The sequence below is a fragment of the Nycticebus coucang genome, chromosome 14 (genome assembly GCF_027406575.1).
Source record: "Nycticebus coucang isolate mNycCou1 chromosome 14, mNycCou1.pri, whole genome shotgun sequence".
NCBI lineage: Eukaryota > Metazoa > Chordata > Mammalia > Primates > Lorisidae > Nycticebus > Nycticebus coucang.
Genome location: NC_069793.1, coordinates 81,197,609 through 81,205,802, shown reverse-complemented (window position 1 = coordinate 81,205,802; position 8,194 = coordinate 81,197,609). Strand labels below are relative to the sequence as shown.

The 8,194-nt window shown below is 38.5% G+C and overlaps 1 pseudogene; it reads right to left on the bottom strand.

Annotated features, from left to right (window-relative positions):
- Positions 1-5,957: 5,957 nt before the first annotated feature.
- LOC128565418 (trifunctional enzyme subunit beta, mitochondrial-like) lies at positions 5,958-7,884 on the bottom strand (annotated as a pseudogene).
- Positions 7,885-8,194: the final 310 nt, after the last annotated feature.

The following is an 8,194-nucleotide window of genomic DNA, read 5'->3' as shown; positions in this document are numbered from 1 at the left end:
AGAGACACAAACACTTGGAATCGAATTGAAAACCAAGAAATGAAACTAACATTTTACAACCACCTAATCTTTGATAAAGCAAACAAGAACATACCTTGGGGGAAAGACTCCCTGTTCAATAAATGGTGTTGGGAGAACTGGATGTCTACATGTAAAAGACTGAAACTGGACCCACACCTTTCCCCACTCACAAAAATTGATTCAAGATGGATAAAGGACTTAAATTTAAGGCATGAAACAATAAAAATCCTCCAAGAAAGCATAGGAAAAACACTGGAAGATATTGGCTTGGGGAAAGACTTCATGAAGAAGACTGCCATGGCAATTGCAACAACAACAAAAATAAACAAATGGGACTTCATTAAACTGAAAAGCTTCTGTACAGCTAAGGAGACAATAACCAAAGCAAAGAGACAACCTACACAGTGGGAAAGGATATTTGCATATTTTCAATGAAACAAAAGCTTGATAACTAGGATCTATAGAGAACTCAAATTAATCCACATGAAAAAAGCCAACAATTCCTTACATCAATGGGCAAGAGACATGAATAGAACTTTCTCTAAAGACGACAGACAAATGGCTAACAAACACATGAAAAAATGTTCATCATCTCTATATATTAGAGAAATGCCAATCAAAACAACCCTGAGATATCATCTAACCCCAGTGAGAATGGCCCACATCACAAAATCTCAAAACTGCAGATGCTGGCATGGATGTGGAGAGAAGGGAACACTTTTACACTGCTGGTGGGACTGCAAACTAGTACAACCTTTCTGGAAGGAAGTATGGAGAAACCACAAAGCACTCAAGCTAGACCTCCCATTTGATCCTGCAATCCCATTACTGGGCATCTACCCAGAAGGAAAAAAATCCTTTTATCATAAGGACACTTGTACTAGACTGTTTATTGCAGCTCAATTTACAATCGCCAAAATGTGGAAACAGCCTAAATGCCCAACAACCCAGGAAGGGATTAACAAGCTGTGGTACATGTATACCATGGAATACTATTCAGCCATTAAAAAAAATGGAGACTTTACATCCTTCGTATTAACTTGGATGGACGTGGAAGACATTATTCTTAGTAAAGCATCACAAGAATGGAGAAGCATGAATCCTATGTACTCAATTTTGATATGAGGACAGTTAATGACAATTATGGTTATGGGGGGGAACAGAAAGAGGGAAGGAGGGAGGGGGTGGGACCTTGGTGTGTGTCACACTTTATGGGGGAAGACATTGCAAGAGGGATTTTACCTAACAATTGCAATCAGTGTAACCTGGCTTATTGTACCCTCAATGAATCCCCAACTATAAAAAAATAAATAAATAACATAAAATATATCTCCTGCTGATAAGACTTATACAGAAGGACCTAGAATGACATTTCTTTGTTTCATTTTAATTTTTTCATTGATATTTCATTTATATGCAGTGAAGTGCACAGGTCTTAAGTAGACAGTTTGATGAGTTTTGACATAGTCATACACCCATGATCTACACTCTATCAAGCTATAGGTGGAACTTCCAACACTTCAGAAAGCTCCCCACGCTTCTTCCTCACCAAACCTCCCCTTTCTTCATCACCAGGTGACTGCCATTATATTTTTCCTATATTGGTATATCAGTTTTGCCTATTCTAGAACTTCATATAAATAGAATAATTCAACGTGGGCTCTTTTGTGTTTGGCTTCTTTTGCTTAGCACGTTTTTGAGATTTATCAACTGGCACTAACTTAAAAAATACAGTCCCAATTGTAACAGGCAGAAAAGCCATCTGGGTCACTCATCAAATTGGAGTTGCCTGAGAATCATCCCCAGGGACTCTGGCACACCAGGCTGAGGCACAGCCTTTCAATGTGTATGTCTAACAAACTCACAAGTGATACCAGCACTGTGGATTCAAGGACCACATTTTGAGAATCACTGGTCTACATGATAAGATCAGGTGTGTCTTATAAACAGTTTCAGAAATGTATCCCCTCATTCAATAAACATTTTCTTAAGTATCATCTATGCACCAGGCACTTTCTAGGTGCTGGGATTCAAAAATAACTAAAATAGTACGCTTCTCCTCTACTAATTTGTAGCCTGATAAGGAAAGAAAAAAGAAGTAAATCACATGAGTATTTCTAGCTGTCTTAGACAGTCTGTTCATTTAATAATGGACAAAATCCTAACAGAGAGAAAAGTACTTTTGCTTTCCAAAGTCAATATGCCACAAGAATAAAAGCAGGACTGTAGAATAGCTCCTACTCTGAACACAGGATTCCTCACTGCCAAGCTGACTGCAAAGATGATCCGGAAGACCTACTTTGCTGTTTTCCATGCAAACATCTGGTACCATGCAAAGTGCTATCCATGCAGCATATTACTTAATCCCCTCTGTAACTATGACGCTGGCACTATTTAATCCACATTTTATGGATAAGGGAACTATAGCTCAGAGCGGTTAAAGATTTAGACAAAGCCTTTCAACAATTAAGTAGGACAATCAGAATTCAAACCCACATCTTGTTGACCCAGGTATTGGTCCTTTTAAGCACTAACTTGCAGCTCTCTGGAAGAAAACAACCTTCATAAATAACTTTAGTGCTGCTGAGTGCTATCATAGAAATAGTCAACACAGAATACAGTACTATGAAAGCATGGGTAGGGAGTAACTAATTTTAGCAAATAGAAAAAAGCTTTATAGAATAAGAATACCAGGAAAGAAAATATTTTTATACAATCTTACAATGTGTGTTTTAAGCTGTGTTATTACAAAAGGGTTGAAAGTTTGAAAAATTTAAAAGTTTATAAATTTTTAATGTCACAGTGAGCTAAAGTTAATTTAATACTGTAGAAAGAGGTATTAAAGGTACAGTAAAAATAGTACTGTTAAAGGTACTGTTAACAGTGGCATTTCTTTCTTCCTTCTCTCTCTCTCTATCCTTCTCTATATTTTTGGTAATAAGCATCTATTTCTTCTGGATTAAGATAAAAGGTTATTTTAATTTAAAAATCTAATACATAAACTTATTTTTAAATAGTCCCGTTCTTTTTTATTCCCTGAAAAGAACACCTCTGTACTTAATTTTGATCGCAAGTATTAATTACATTGTTTTGTAATTGTTTGTAATGCCTGGTGCATAGTCTATTTTCTCCATAATTTTCTGATAAATAGATTATAATTACTACCGGATTAATTACCTGTCATTATCGTAGTAGCTAGAATATTCCAGATAAAAGTCTAATTCTGAAATACAACCTTAAGAAATAAATCCGGATAAATAGAAGCTTTGTTGCTGTAACATGTGTAACCTTTATATTGTTGGAAAGCTTGTTACTCAGCCATAAGACATTCACTACTATCTAAAGTTAAGTGCCCAAACAGTCCTGAGATCTGAAATTTGACTTAAACCTGTGAGGGTAGCCCCTTAGAAGTGCAAAAACTGTATTTCTAATTTCTTTGTAAATATTTGAGTTTTCTTTTTTCATGTTCATATTGGTTTATTATATGATGTCTCAGGAGAATTAGCTTGTTGGATCAGGTAGTGCTATTTGTGTTGGAATAAGGCAACATCAGGGAAGTTTTTGTGTTGAAAGAGTAATTACATAGATTAAATTACACAGACTTTGCAAAATAAGAAACCCCTCCCCCCCAAAACTAATAAGTTGCATTTGAATTCACTGAACTTGATACTGATTCACCATCTGTGTGTATAACCAAAGTAAGAAAAGAAATATACTGAATGTATATTTTATGCTAAAATTACTGGCTGCTTTTTGTTTGAAGCTATGTGTATATTTAAAAATATGTCTGGGAAGGAACTTTGAATAGGGTTAAACTACAGAGATTTTCCAAATGAAGCTATGACAAGTAAAAACATACAGCATATGCTTTAAAAAGAGGGGTAGAAAGCTAAATTAGAATTTATATGTTTTTCATTTACTCCACCAAAAGTTCTTATTTTATTTCATTTCTTTGCGGGAACAAAGGTGACTTCTGGGACTTAGAACAAAGACTTGGTAGAAGGACTTGAAACATTCTGAAAGTTCAGAGTGGCCAATAATTGTGAAGAGAAATTTTGATGAGTTAAGTGTAATTGAATCAGAAACATATGGATTACGTGTCTCAAAACGTGCATGAGTTTAAAAGTGCAGTCCGGGGCATTCTGGAACCCAAATGCTTGAAATGTTCTACTTGACCATTTGAAGTATGTGCACTGAATGAGACCACAGCTATATGTATCCAACGTAAATGGTGGAGGTAATTTGTGTTAACATCATTTTCCCTCAGGTTTCTAAATCTCATGCCCAGGAATAAGAATGCTGTATTTGTTAGGGTTTTCCAGAAAAAAAGAACCAAAGAGGGTGTGGGTGCGTAGAAAGAGAGAGATGAATTGGCTCAAGCAATTATGGAGGTCGAAAAGTGCAAACTCTGCAGCTCCAGTCCAAAGGCAGTCTGCCGGTAGAATTCCCTCTTGCTCAGGTCAGTCTTTTGTTCCATTCAGGTCTTCAATTGACTGGATGGGGCTCACCCACATTTTGGAGAGCAATCTGTTTTACTCAGAGTCCACTGTTTAAAAATAAATCTCCTCATTCAAATACCCTCACAGAAACATCCAGAATAATGTCGGACCAAATAACTGGGCGTAGTGGCCCAGCTAAGTTGACACATGCAATTAACCATCTCATCTGCCTAGTTGGTTGATATTGTCTGCTTATTAAATTTGACATTTAGAATGCTAAAGCAATGCCAATTCAAAGGGATAAATGGATAAACTAACAAACTTACAGAGCTGGAAAGGTCACTGGAGACCTTGTAATGTATTTCTCACAAGGGATGTTGTTAGCATTTGGGGCATAACAGCTTTGGGACACGGGGAATTGTCCTGAGCATCCCAGGGTATTTAGCATCTCTGGGCCCAACCCATGAATGCTAATAGCTCTTCCAGTCATGATAACAACGTAAGAAAACCACGCACAGACATCCAATCACCCTAGGGTGGTGGATACATTCTTTATTAAGAACTATGCCTCTCCTGTTTTAGAAGAGGAAGAAGAGTTAATAAGGTCAGTTTACTGTATTTTCTCCGTAGACTATTAATTTTCTCTTTTTTTCTGTTTTATCAATATAATTTTTGTACCAGACTATTTTACAGTAAAGAGAGAATCTAGAATTATACTGTCTAAAATAAAGTTTAAAATATAAACATTGATTGGTTTAAAAGCTAGTATATATGAAGTTGAGTAAGGATTTTAGTCATAAAACTACCAGGATTTTAGTTAACACACATATGTGATTTCTGATATTAGCTAGAAGCATGGATAAATGATCTCCTATTTTGAATTTTTTTTTTTAAATTGATTAGTCCGGGAAAGCATTAATACAAAACAGAATATGTGAATATATTGGATGCCACTGTTCCTACTGAAAGGAAATATTTTCAGGGTGAAAATTAGCTTTGCTTTGGCTAGCAAAAACTTACCCTCCAGATAGGGACACAAATGTTTCTTGCTTCAGGAAGCCTTTCAAGCCATGCAAATGCACTTCACTGACATCCTACACCCTCCCTATGATGGAAGTCATCATTCAAGTTATAGGTGGCATTGCTATCTCCTCCATGAACCAGTAGGTGAGGTCAGAGACCTTGTGAAGGTTGTTTGTCTGCCTTTGTAAGCCTAAACCGGAACCAAATACCTGGTATGAAATAGGGTCAATAAATACTTGTTGGATAGGTGACTTAGGGAGGGGGAGCAGAAATAAAACACACTTTTTTTTGTTTTTGAGACAGAGTCTCACTATGCCTCCCTGGGTAGAGTGCTGTGGTGTCACAGCTCACAGCAACCTCAAACTCTTGGGCTTAAGGGATTCTCTTGCCTCAGCCTCCCAAGTAGCTGGGACTACAGGTGCCTGCCACAATGCCTGGCTGTTTTTTTTTTTTTTCCAATACGTCTTCACTTTATTAAGGTTGACCACCATGATATTTACATATCTAAACATGTAGTACAGATTTCAGTGACATTTAGATTCTGAATAATTTTTCCATAATTGTTAATTTAGGCACATTGGTTTGTATCTTATAGAAAACACTGATCTTTATGACACACATAGGAACAGGCGTAATATGCAAAAGTTACAAAGATGATTCCAAATCTCAGCTAATCTCTTTCCTAACTGCAACCACTCATTTAGTCTTTACTGATAATAGAGACCAAAACCAACTATTTATACATATCTGTATGAGATTCTTGTGACTTAGAAATCCCTGAAAGAGCAGAAAGCTGTGATTATTGAAAAGCTTAGAATACTGTCAAGGCTTAATTTGCAGAGTATTCAACAGAAGGCCACAGAACTGTTTTCCTAAGAGGAGCTAGGAACTACAGATGTCATTTAGTAATGCATTGAAATGGCATTGCCTAGTATGAGTGTTGCACAGAAACTTCAGGTCACCTCTTCTAGATCGATTATTTTGGATAAGCCTCCACTATTATAGCATGGCCCTGCCCTCCGGCTGCACAGGCAGCCACTAAGCCATACCGACCTCCTTCCTTCTGTAATCTGTTGGCAGTTGCCAGTGGCAATCGACAGCCAGTGGCTCCAAACGGTGTCCCAGGGACAAAGATCCACCCCAATTATTGAACTCCAAAGGAGGCAATCCAACCTTGGTTTTTCTACCCATGTAATTTTGTGCAAACCAATCAGAATCCATGGCTTTAAAATTAGCCAAAATTTGACCTGAGAAAGCTTCATGAAATTCAAAAACATCAATATCATTCATGGTTAATCCTGCCTTTTCTAGAACTTCTGGAGTAGCATATGTTGGTCCAAGTAAAAGTTGATCTTTTGGATCCTGAGATACATACACAAAATCCCTCAAATAAGCCTTCGGTTTATAGCCCATGGCCAGAGCTTTTTCCTCTGCCATATCAGCATTGCAGATGCCCCATCAGTCAGGAAAGAAGAATTTGCGGCTGTCATGGTGCCATCGGGCTTGATGAATGCAGGTTTTAATTTGGTCATCTGCTCCAGTGAGGAAGGACGGATGCCGTCGTCCTTGGTAACTGTATCTTTTCCTGGCACTCTGACAGGTATAACATCAGAAAGGAGTCCTTCATCTTGTGTCTTCTTGGCCAGACTGTGAGAGCGCAGTGCATATTCATCCTGTTCCAGGCGAGAAACAGCGAAGGCAGCAGCCAGTCGGTCTGCAGAGTGGCCCATGGTCTTACTGGTAGAGAATTCAGCCATTGCAGGGAGCTCAGGTGAGAGAAAATTCAGTCTGAATTTAGAGATTAAAGACAGTTGCTGGCCCAGAGTCTTGGCCTTATTGAAATCAAGCATCATTTTCCTCATTTTCCTTGAATGACAAACAGGGACATCAGACATTTACTCTACACCACCTGCCACAATCACATCACACTGGCCAGAAGCAATCAAGCAAACACCTGTGGTCATGGCTTGGTTGGCAGAGATACAAGCCATGGTTACAGTGTGAGCGGGAGTCTTGTCAGAGAAGCCAGCTCCGAGGGCACCCTCTCTAGCTATGTTGCCTGTTTTCACTTCTTGAATAACTGTGCCAAAGATGATATAATCAACAATTTCCTTTGGGGCACTGGTCTGCTGCAACAGCCCCATTAGAGCTGCTCTAGCCAAATCATGTGGCATCAGGTCTTTGTACGAAGTGCCTGACTGCAAAAATGGAGTCCGGACACTGTCCACCACCACTATATTCCTTACATTGAGTTTGGCTAAGGTCTTCTTTGATTTTGTATGGCCAGCTGGGGCAGCTCGAAGCTGAGAGGTTACAGGAAATTTCCTCTTACAGAAAATCTGAGGGTCCATTTTGATGCATTAGGAAGATTTTTTAAAGTGTAAGTCAAGATAGTAGTCATTCTGAAATCGTTTCACCTTAGCTCATGTCCACACTTGCTCCCACCTGCCTGGCTGTTTTTGGTTGCAGTTGTCATTGTTGTTTAGCAGGCCCAGGCCGGGCTTGAACCCCCAGCCTTGGTGTATGTGGCCAGCGCCCTACTCACTGAACTACAGGCATGGAGTCAAGAAAACAAACTTCTATCTTTATAGAAAACTATGTGTAGGAGAGAAAAAAGTGGCATTTTTTTCCCCACCTTTTGCAAGGCTCATGGTTGAGACCCCTGTAACAAAAGAGAGATTAACAGGAGAAACTCATACAAATTTATTTAA